Source organism: Plodia interpunctella, chromosome 17 (genome assembly GCF_027563975.2).
Source record: "Plodia interpunctella isolate USDA-ARS_2022_Savannah chromosome 17, ilPloInte3.2, whole genome shotgun sequence".
NCBI lineage: Eukaryota > Metazoa > Arthropoda > Insecta > Lepidoptera > Pyralidae > Plodia > Plodia interpunctella.
The window spans coordinates 785,703-797,768 of NC_071310.1; the positions used below are offsets into that span (position 1 = coordinate 785,703).

At 32.9% G+C, this 12,066-nt stretch overlaps 1 protein-coding gene across 1 annotated transcript in view; it reads right to left on the reverse strand.

The window, feature by feature from the left end:
* side-IV (sidestep IV) overlaps positions 1–12,066 on the reverse strand; it is a 251,975-nt gene that overhangs the window by 194,436 nt on the left and 45,473 nt on the right. The window contains exon 2 of the mRNA XM_053757521.1: positions 8,099–8,130. The gene's annotated coding sequence lies outside the window, so the exon portion shown is untranslated. The remainder of the gene's footprint in view (positions 1–8,098; positions 8,131–12,066) is intronic.

Genomic DNA, 12,066 nt, shown 5'->3' on the forward strand with positions numbered 1-12,066 from the left:
ACTTTACGATTTTCTCTATTTACACAATAGCACATAAAAGGAGTGGTACCTTTTCAGAGTTCAAGTTTGTTAAAACTCCTTTCTTGGGTTTTTTGTAATGTTTATATTTATATAAAACCTAATAATAATAAATATATTAGGACAAATCACACAGATTGAGCTAGCCCCAAAGTAAGTTCTAGATTTGTGTTATGGGATACTGACTCAACGATACTATATTTTATAACAAATACATATATAGATAAACATCCAAGACCCGAGCTAATCAGAAAAGGATCATTTTCCATCATGGATCGAACCAGGGATCTTTCGGTTCAGAGGCAAGCACTTTACCATTGCGTCATTATTATATTTTTAAAAGAAAATTTATTAAAACCTGATATTAGGAAACAAAGGAACCTGAGACTAAATATTAAATGAAGGTCATTACTTGTACGTATTGGCTTACTGAAGCTGTGTTTGCAGGAAGAGCCAATTAGGGCCGCAAACACTGGACTGATGTTCTGAGTCAATTATTGATAGTTGCGATCTTGATCATAAAGTAAAGACTGTTAGGGAATGACATCGTGAAAGAAATAAAATTGATGTTAATTAGTAGAGGTAAAAATGGCGTGATCTTGCTATCATTATACGTGTGAAAAAAAAGGAGAAAAATCTTTTCTTGGAGCACGTCGCAAAATATAAATAATTATAGAATTTTCATATTCAATACTTAACCAGATGTAGATAAATAATATTAAAAAAGGAGAAAATCTTTTCTTTTATAAATAATTATAGAAAATTTTGTGACGTGCTCCAAGAAAAGATTTTCTCCTTTTTTTTCACACGTATTTTTTTTATATTTATTGTAGGAGGAATAATGTACATTCAATGTGAGCAGGTTTCGTTAAGTTTTAGTAGACAATATGTGTATGTTTGTTCGCACATCACACAAGAACAACTGGATGTAATTGGATGCTTTTAACACAGTTGTATAGGGGATAATCTAACTTGAATTCTGGTATATGTTTTATCGCAATACGTTGCTTAGAACCCGAGATATTGACAACAATAAGTTATGAGCGGACGCACAAAAGAAACGTGGGCGAAGTCGCGGGCAAAAGCGAGTTTCTAGTTACTCCACTTGTGAAATACATTTTACAACACTATCTATTCGATACTCGTATAACTACTTCAAGTACTTTATCAGGAAAACTCATATTTTTTTGATTCATCTTTGCATTTCACACCATTATATATAGACCAGCGGCTATTACACAGATAACACAATACAAGTTATCTGGCAGCCTAACTGCAAACAGTAGCTGAAGGCAAAAGTTGTATTTCTCGTGGGAACTGAACTTTGCTGCTCGTTCAAACGCTCACTCTTGGCTGTCGTAAACTAGACCATCGCTGGTCCACGGAGAACAGAATGCTTTGTACTTATATTTTAACAAAAGCTTTACATTTTCAAATTATAATATTTCTGTTTGTTAAAACTGTAAATGTATAAATTACAAATGTATACATACCAAAATTAATATCGTACTAATATTATAAATGAGAAAGTTTGTGAGGATGTTTAAGTAAGTTTGTTACTCTTTTTACGCAAAATTTACTGGACGGATTTTCTACACGGGTATAGGGTACTTTATAATCCGAAATTCCCACGGGAGCGAGGCGCCGCGGCGCAGCAATTGTATATATAAAATTGCCTGGACATAACATAGACTAAAAAGATATGCCAACAATTCGTCAATTTGATACTAGTATTGAAATAAATCTAGGCAAACTTATAGCTAAAACCCAAATCGGCAATTCGGCCAGTAGGTCGCATAGTGCAAACAAATACCCAATCCCTTTTATCTTTGTTTGCGGCTATACCAATTAGTGGCGACGTTTAATGACACGTACGTCTGGTACACAACGTTATTGCTTGCCGTCGACTTCTTTCTGTACCAAATAGGAATTTTCTTTTTTTATTTTTATTTATTTAACTTTATAGGGAAACTGAAAGGCGAGACTTGCCCAGCAGTGGAATATTAGACCAGTACTTTCTGTCTTTCAGAGATAAGCGTAAAAAAAATATTTTACTTTGTTCAAATGAAGAAATTTTTTAGGGAATTTATGTGATGAAATGTTGCACGGTTAGTATTTAAATAGCAAGAATATATATATATACACACCTATATATCGATTTCTAGCCGTCAACAGAGTTTTATCAATTGGTCATCCAACAAAAGACGAAACGATATTGTTTGTACTCAACATGTATTACACCATGCCTTCTCTTCTAGATTTTTTTATAATAGACAATAGACTTAACAAGAAACTAGGTTTCTACTCATGCACATTGAGTGTGACTACGAATTAATTGAATTTAATAAAGAAAGAAAAGAAAATCTCGAGCTCTGATTCTCAAAATTAAATTAAATTAACTATGACGTAGTGTAACTTAATTAATATGAACCTAATATATTTTAATGAAACATCGTCATTTTAATTAACATATTTTTTATATGATTATACCTAATTAAACAAAGATCCGTAATTTATTACGCACATTTTTTTCCTTTACAAAGGACCTTGGATACCAGTAATATCCTTAATTATATTTGAGAGATTATTCATTTCGATATTGAGAAAAATGTTATTGACAAATTCCATACAGTCCATAATTTTGCTAATCTATAAGAAGTTCATTTACTACATTTGTGATTGTAGTTAATCTTTTGACATAATATAACTTTTTCCTTAGAAAAGAACGAAAAAAAATATATATTGAATTGGTTCAAGAAAATCAATTGTATCAAGTAATTAAATGGACGTCCCATTGGAAATTATTTGGGATTCTGTGATATTTTTTCTTGTAATTATTATTATTATTTGTATCTTTAGGCTTTCAAGGGTCGTGGTGTGTCTGTCTCCTGGCCTCGGGTCCATGGTGACGCCAAACACAAATAACTCGCCTAATATTATTAAATAGTTGAATGGGATTTTGATAATCACCAATCACCAGTATTACCAGTACCTTGATAGTATATGAAACTTGAATGAAATATGTTAAAAGACCGAATAATATTAAATTTATGTACCAAATATTATATTCTTAAAGAAAAAATACTGTCACGCGAGAAATATTTTATCTGCAAAAATAATTTAAATTTGGAAGGTCGTCTGACTCTTATCAATAAACTGTCACAGCATAATATTGCCGTATTTCGAAAATTTATTTCAGTAGAGTACAACATATGTATAGGCAAACTTTAACCAGTTCCACAAAATGTGTCTCGTTAAATAAAACTAATTATTGATTTGATAACTAACAAAAGTGAAAGTTAACTAATTTAGTTAATTGCATTTTGTACTTCAATGTATTTCAATTCGGGGGAACTTAAATTAAAACTATAAATTAGAATCAAACACTGGAGCTGAGACCCCTTAATTTTTATTTTTCACTTTTGTGACAAAAAACAACAACTGTGTAAAAGTTACAACGACAATTTTTAATCACTAATTTCTCCTCAAACCATGGCTCACTTATTGTCCTATCCTTGTGTCCTACCACCTGCACACTGAAGGAACTGTACGATGGTACAAATAGTGGGTATACTGTTTACATGGCGTTGTAACGGTCCTCACTAATGATTTTAGTCGACACGCTAAGAAAAAAAATATAAAGTACCTATTCACAATGGAAATATTTATTTTTTTAATTTAAAATTAAAATTAATAAAAAAATATAAATATATTAGGACAAATCACACAGATTGAGCTAGCCCCAAAGTAAGTTCGGGACTTGTGTTATGGGATACTAACTCAACGATATTATATTCTATAACAAATATATATTTAGATAAACATCCAAGACCCAGGCCAATCAGAAAAAATATCATTTTCCATCATGAATAGACTGGGATTCGAACCCAGGACCTCTCGGTTCAGAGGCAAGCACTTTACCACTGCGCCACCGAGGTCGTAAAAATAGAAATTATTCAAAAAATAATGGCATCGTAAAATCCACGTAATAAATTTTAATATTATTTATCTATTATAGCTAAATACAGGTTAAAAGCTTAGCAAATACACCCACGCGTTCCGCATAATTTAGAATATGAATATTTCCGTTTATCTATGTTTGGAAATCGCACTTCAATAGCCGGCCAATATTTAATTTGGCATGCGCAAGATTCGACCACAGATTTCGTATGGAATTTGTAATGTTTTCGCAGGTATGTATACCATAATTTCAAGCTTATATCCTATTCTATACATTACTAGGTCGAAACTAATAAATAAATTTATATTATTTTTGCTATAAGGTATAATTTATTTATACCGAAATAGTATTCCATGTTAATGTTATATTCGATAATTTTCTCCAATACTAAAGTCAACTTGGCTAAACTACCTAATTTTGTTTCACTGTTGGACAAAAATCTCCACAATGGTATTGTTACTCTGTGTCTAACAATGACCATTTTCAAAATGTCTCCTAAGAAACAAATTATTAATCGGTGTAGGAAAGTTACTATAGTTGAAAATTTATCATCTAGTGAGTGAATTGGAGAAGGGCATGGGTAACTCCATTAATATTGCCAACGAAGTCGTTGTATGTGTTTTATTCCTCATAATGACCACGATTTTCAGTCTTGTGGAATACACCTATAGGGAATTAATAAAAAATAAATCTTCTGTTCTTTCTTGTTTTTGAGTGTTTTAGCTAGCACTGGTGTCGGTATTTATTCAAGTCGCCTAAAGGCATCTAACACGATAACTTTTCCAACAACTATATCTTGTTTATATTAGTATAACAACTTTTTCATTGGTCAGTTATTGCACAGCAATAAAGTTTCACTTACGCCATGACAGCCAAAATGGCGGCCATAAAAATCACTAGCATTAAATAATTCCCGCCTCATCCCGCGAAATGACCTCGTAATAACTTCGTTCCACTCTCGTCCCCCCAAATTAGTCAGCGCTACAAATAACCCTTAATTTTATAGACGCTCTATAAAAAGTGATTTTAATTAAGAGCTAAAACCACGGTTCCACTACTACAAAAAAATTTACGATTGTAAAATTAGAATTTTATTTATTTATATTTAATTTGCTCAGCGTTACAAAGTCGTGATACTGATTAGAAAAAAAAAATATGGTAACAATTGAATTTACTGTCTTTTATCCGACTTTATAAATACCTTATATTTCTAGATCGATTAGCAAGCTTAGATATACAAACTGCTTGATTTTTTTAAGCTGAAGCTAATTGATCATTATAAATAATAGTTATTTGCCGATAAACTGCCAAGCATTTTAGATAAGTTTGCATAGAGAAAGAAATTAATTTGACACGATGGAACGACGCAAATTAACATTTTTATAAATGTATTTTCGGCTAATAATTTTAAATGCTTGACATACATTAAAAAAGTATAACATTCTACTTTTGATTAAGCTCCAGTCACATAAGACTGAATCACAAAAAGATTATTGTATGTTAAATTTTGTTGAATATATTTACGTCGTGTTTCATTTAAAATAATAATTTATTGAGATTACAAAAATGCACGTTTTGGACAAAAGTACAATACACCATTTCGTCAAAACACTTATTCTTACACATTTTACTAATGCCGGCTCCACACTAACGCGGAAAAGTTTGTGGAACTTTGACGGATTCGGCATACGTTGCTGGTTTTTTATTGCGACAAACAAAAACACTCATACAAACTACACAACGTTCAGGCATTCGCGTCGGCATTCGACGATATTCTGGTGACATATTGGATGGAGCAACGGAACTGTGTTTCAATTCCCACTGAAAACCTCGTCAACTCGCCGTTGACAGACCTAATTTGGAGCAGTGATCTTCAATCTGAATTCAAATCAATACAAATTCCTTGTGTTAACCGACTTAAAAAAACAGAGGTTCTCAATTCGACGCGACCTTTTATTTCGAAGTCGCGAATGCGTCATCATTGCGTAGTTAGTATGAGCGCTTTTATTTACCGTAATGAAAAACAAGCAATGTATACCGAATCCGCCAAATATAATACGTGACACGTTGCTAAGAACCCACGATATTGACAATAATACATATATAAGATATTAGCGGACAAATGAAATTAAATCGGACGAAGCCGCAACAGGCATAGGCCCGAATTAATACAATTTAGTGGACATGTCTCAACAACGTTGAAATATGTATTCATTTTCCTACATAAACTTCATTTACAACTAGACACACACAGACAGACACATAGACAGACAATTGATTATATTAAATGATGTCTATTCACGCACACGTACGTAACGCACAGTTAATAACACGTCTCCCATCAGTCACCACCATTCATTAACTACCGTCACTCAACTTACCACAATGTTCTTTGGGGTTATAAAACTTAACTCATACAATATAATACTTTACACTTTCATACTTATCTACTAATAAATTAGGTATCCTTTATTGCACATAATAAAATCATCATATCGAGTTCGTTATTGCTAACGCTGGTGTCAGAAAGCATCTAAAATGAATTTTACGAATACTTACCGCCATCTAGTGGCAGATATTCGCATACACACTAAAGAACTAAACTGTCAACCAGTGCGCAGGTTTCCTCACGATGTTTTCCTTCACCGGAAGCAAGTGGTGGTCGGCGAAAACTACTATACACGAGTCAGATTGGTATACAAACTCATATGGCACGAGTAGGATACGAACTTGAGACCTTTCGGTCCACAGGACAATCTTGACCATTACACCACCACCACTTCGATCATACAGTTTAAAAAAATGTAAGGATGTAGATTATATTTTTATACCAACAATATTGTTGCCATGTCTAAATAGGCTAGTTGTATGTAGTTGCTTTTCGAAGGCCCTTATAACCAGTGAAAAAATTACGGTGATAAAGACAATTTATACTCAACAATGCACACATTTTCGGACTCGTCCAAACGCTCTACACTAAATGACACGAACTAGTGACATCACAAAATGACGTCGCTAAATTGTTCGCGAAGAAATATATGTTTGATCGACAGATACATTAAGTATTACGTTTATTGTGATGACTTCTTGATGAAAGTTGTTACATTTTTTTTTTTATAAGTTTGTTTTTATAATTCGATACTTTTTAGAAATGGACTTTACGGCCAACTTTAAATATTCGTATAATGATCCAGCTGCATTGTTACAGTAATCATATAATATCATAAAATGATCCTAAATATATATGTTTTATCTAAATTAAATATATATTTTACAATTCTCTGACCTTGTCAACTTTATTAACTAATTAATTAACTATCTACGCCTGTCAACCTTGCATTAAAATCCGTAACGATTTATCTAAAAACGGTAAAAACTCATGACTAATCAATTTAATCAAAACAAGAATCAACAATTCCAATTTGAACCCTACAGCGAAATGAAATAAGATTCTGATTCCATTGTTTTACTTTCTGTGGATTTTTATGAGGCAACCGAAAATCCTCTGTACCTAAAACCAATGAGGGAAATCACTTTATTCTCAGATACTAGATCAGGTATTTTCTTTGCTCAGCGTATAAGTTTGGCAGTACAGCGAGGAAATGCTGCCAGCATTCTGGGCACGTTGTCTCGGTGCGGCGCGTTTGATTTTTTTTATTTGTAATAATTTTAGTACCTAGCTTGTAATATTTATTATTGTATTCAAATAAGTGCCTGTCTTAGCTTTGTATAATATATTTAAAAATCTTTTCGACTAAGTTTCTAATATTGTATTGTAAAGAAAATTTTATTCCATAATCTCTAAAAGCATCATTATAGTGCTAAAAAGTTTTTGAGAAAAGATCTTTGTTAAGTTAGAAAATTATCGAGTGCCCAGCCGTAGGCGCCCGCGCAATTTGTGTTGTGAATTTAATTTGTCACAGTTATATATAGAGCACATTATCCCAATTTGATTTATATACCTTTATTATCTAGTTTCAACGGAAAGTGAGAATTTTTAACAAAATCAAAGATCAGGATACAAGAGGATTTTACCCAGCCAAGCTGCAAAACACTGCATACGCATTAGGTGTACACCGGCCATTAATTAGCATGGAAACATTATAAAATATCACTTACCAATTCCTCATTCTTGAAAGATATGTTTCGACCTGAAAAAAGAAAATTAATAGATAATTAACCAGCTGTTATACCGATATTAGTCATACTAATTACTTTAAATAGATATCATTAGCATTAATGTATTATAATAGTACACTAGGTGTTGCCCGGGGCTTCACTCCCGTGGGAATTTTGAGATAAAAGCCTATAGAAACCTTGGATAATGTACCTTTCTAATGGTGAAAGAATTTTTGAATTCGGTTCGGTAGATTCAAAGATTACCCGCCTCAAACATACAAACTCACAAACGCTTACCTCTTTATAATAATAGTATAAGTGGCTATAGCCATCCGAACATTTCAGTGGAAGAAGCCACAATGAATCGTACCTGGCTCAAAATAACACTTGCAGCATTCCTCTGTTGTACCGCGATGCTGTTTTTGTTAATGTAAACTCGCAATATGAACTAATACGTATTATAAATGCAAACGTAAGTTTATTTGTTTGTTACCTCTTCAATCATCTGCTCAACCAATCATATTGTAATTTTGCATTTATGTAGCTTGAAGCGTGAAGAATTCATATGAGTACCTGTTCATCTTTTCATTTGAGAAACATTTATGTTCCCGCGGGTAATTTAAGTGGGCGAAGCTGCGGCAAAAGCTAGTATTTTCGTAAATCCTTTAACAAATTATACTAACATTTCCATTATACCGCGTAAAATTATTTTTTCAGAACGCTGGACATTATTTATTCCATTAAAATATCAGAGAATTCCGCTGTTGAACAAATACAATAAAATTTTACACGTCAAAGATCGTAATTGACGTTAATTATACAGAAACGACAAGGAACGGTTTAAGAAGCTACTTCATATTTTATAACATTTCCGCAGATTGAGTGTTTCGGGAAAAGATTCTTTTGGCTTCAATTCCGGCTCTTGTAAATCATATTTTGTGAAGAAAAAAAAAACAATAGAAATTTATAGTACCTAAGGACAGGGAGATCTTTGAGTTATTGAGCTGTACGCTGGCAACAATTCTTATGTAAAAAATTACGTGAAAGAGTCTCTACTCCTTCAGTGATGCGCGTCGTATTGCGCACGTAATTTTTTCACGATCAATAGCCTAGAGCTTCGGAGACCTATGTTCACACGAAAGGGTATGTAACAAAAATACATGTATAAATAAATAAATATATTCGGACAAATCATACAGTTTGAGCTAGCCCCAGTTCTTTTCAGACTTATGATAAGGGATACTAACTCAACGATACTATATTTTCCGGAAGATCCGGGCCAATCAGAAAAAGATCATTTCCTATCATGACCCAACCGGGGATCGAACACTGGACCTCTCGGTTCAGAGGCAAGCACTTGCGCCAATATTGCGCACAATACCATTGCGCCACCGAGGTCGTCAAATATAATAATAATAATAACAACGACATCGATACATTTTTTATACCAACTCAAATACACATAAATCTATTCACATTATTTGCGAATTCGACGCACCTACCACCGGTTAAGAATTGTTGCAGTGTAACATTGACTTGCGGGTGACTGTACCAACGTAATTAGAGGCCCCGTGTTGTGGTCGCGGGTATTGTCCTGAGGAACGCCTTTGAGAGATGTTATGCCTATGTGAACTCAGAGTAACAACAGCACCTGACTAAATGAGTCTTGTCGGTAAAAACATTTATCGAAATGGATCCATTTTTAATAAAATTATACATATAAATAGTTTATAAACTAATTTAAAAAAAAAAGCGGTTGCACTCCGCGAATGCCGGCAGAAGTGAAAACTTGAATAATGACGTTGTGAATTTTTGACGTCTTACGAATTTTCTATCCACGTGTTTTTAACACGTTTAACATTTTTAGCGAGTTTAAATTCATATTCAAATTCAAATCATTTATATAGAAATTAGACCTTCACAGGCACTTTTTCTCGTCAATCTTTATATTTATAGTTATTTCTCGCAAGGTACAAACTACTGGCATTTCGGAACGACCACTGCTGAGAAGAAATGCCGAAAGAAACGCATTTGAACAGTGTTGTTGGTTAACATTTTTTACCCATCACAAAAAGTGCACAACACCGCTAAAGAAGTTTCCACTTCAAATATATTAAATGAAGACTTAAATTAACCTAAATTAAAACTAAAGTATAAATAGTAAATAAAAAAATGATCCTAAATCTCCATTGTCGTGCGGTAAAGTTCGCCAGAAGGTGAAATTTGGGTAAAAAATTTCTTAAACTTTAACAGGCCACCGGTAACGCGTCGATGACTCGTATCGAGTTGCTGGCAGATTAACTGCGGTGTTAACCATCAGGCAATCAGTTCACGCTACGCTATAAAAAACAACTTTATTAAATACAATTTGCTGAAACAGCACACTTTTGCTTAGTAGATTCTAAAAAGAATCGCTTATAACTAAAAATATATTCTTCATAATATAAGACACATTAAAGGAGCGAAGAACATAAAACACCTGATATCGCCTAAATATTAACAGAATTTACATAATGGGTAGAATATACCTCGGAAGCTTCTGGAAGGGACAAGCGATAATGCCCTCCATTTAAAGGTCCCGTGGACCTTTGTAGATAAAGGAGATTAACTCTGGCTTGCTCCACTTTGTATCTTGATGGTAAATATGAGACATACCATTTTTAACGTACATAATTTACATGTTACTCTAAACCGAGAGGTCCCGGGTTCGATCACCGGTCGGGTCATGATGGAAAATGATATTTTTCTCATTGGCCCGGGTCTTGGATGTTTATCTATATATGTTATAAAATATAGTATCGTTGAGTTAGTATCCCATAAAACAAGTCTCGAACTTACTTTGGGGCTAGCACAATCGGTATGATTTGTTCTAATAATATATTTATTTATTTTATACTAAAGAGCATGCTATATTTGTGTACCTTTTTATAGAAATACAAGTTTGAACAATTCGAAACTGGAGAGAAATTTAGTCAAATGTTGAGTGCTTATGATGATGGATTTATGACAAAAATCTTATATCCCGTTTCAGTTCTTAGACAATTTCTAATAAAGTTTAAATTAATATATATTATTCGTTTAATAGTCCGTAAAATGAAAGGTACGTGCGCATTTGTTGCCCGTATTACAAATTAATAATGAAACGTGAAAGATTAAAGTGTAAAAATGTTATACTCGTATATTGTTCTCTAAGAACACTGCTCGACATTTGAAACGTAAAAGTGAACAAAATATCTTAATATATATTAAAAAAAACTATTTTACTGGTTCCTTTCATCATGGATATGAATCCACGATGAAAAAAATTGTCCAAAATAAGGTATTAAAATGATTTAATACCTTATTTTGTATCCTTAGCAAAGAAATACATATTATACGTTACTTAACTGTTATACATTCGTATGAAGAACTCAATTTCTTAATCTATGAATATAACTTCAATTGGGGTACAATTTCGCGAGTCATAATGGATTAAACCCTTTATAACGCAATCGGCAAACTATATTGATAATAGCTCAGCCGCTACCAAATAGTCAGGTTGGTTAATTAGTGGGATTGTTACCCTATTTTCTTATCTGATAGGAGATGAGGATTAACTGTTACTGGCACATCGGATTGTGGCCCTGGTCTGCATTAATTGAGAATTATGTTCAAAAGTGATATTTCATTATATACTTCTTAGTGGTAAGAAGCAATATATGTAGAATTGATAGCTGTAATACTGCACTCTTTCGTCTATGGCCCGAGGAGCTTTGCAGCCCACTAGCGCCATCATATTTGTATCGATTTCTTTTATATTTAAACGAAGAATAAAAAAAATATTTTGACAAATTATGCCACACCGCATATCAAAAATATAACCTAGTTATTATAAGTTATAAGTTTATTTGTTAGACAAATTAAATAATGCCCGACTTTCAATATTTATTTCGCTACAACTTTTGAACGGCTTAACCGATTTTCATGAA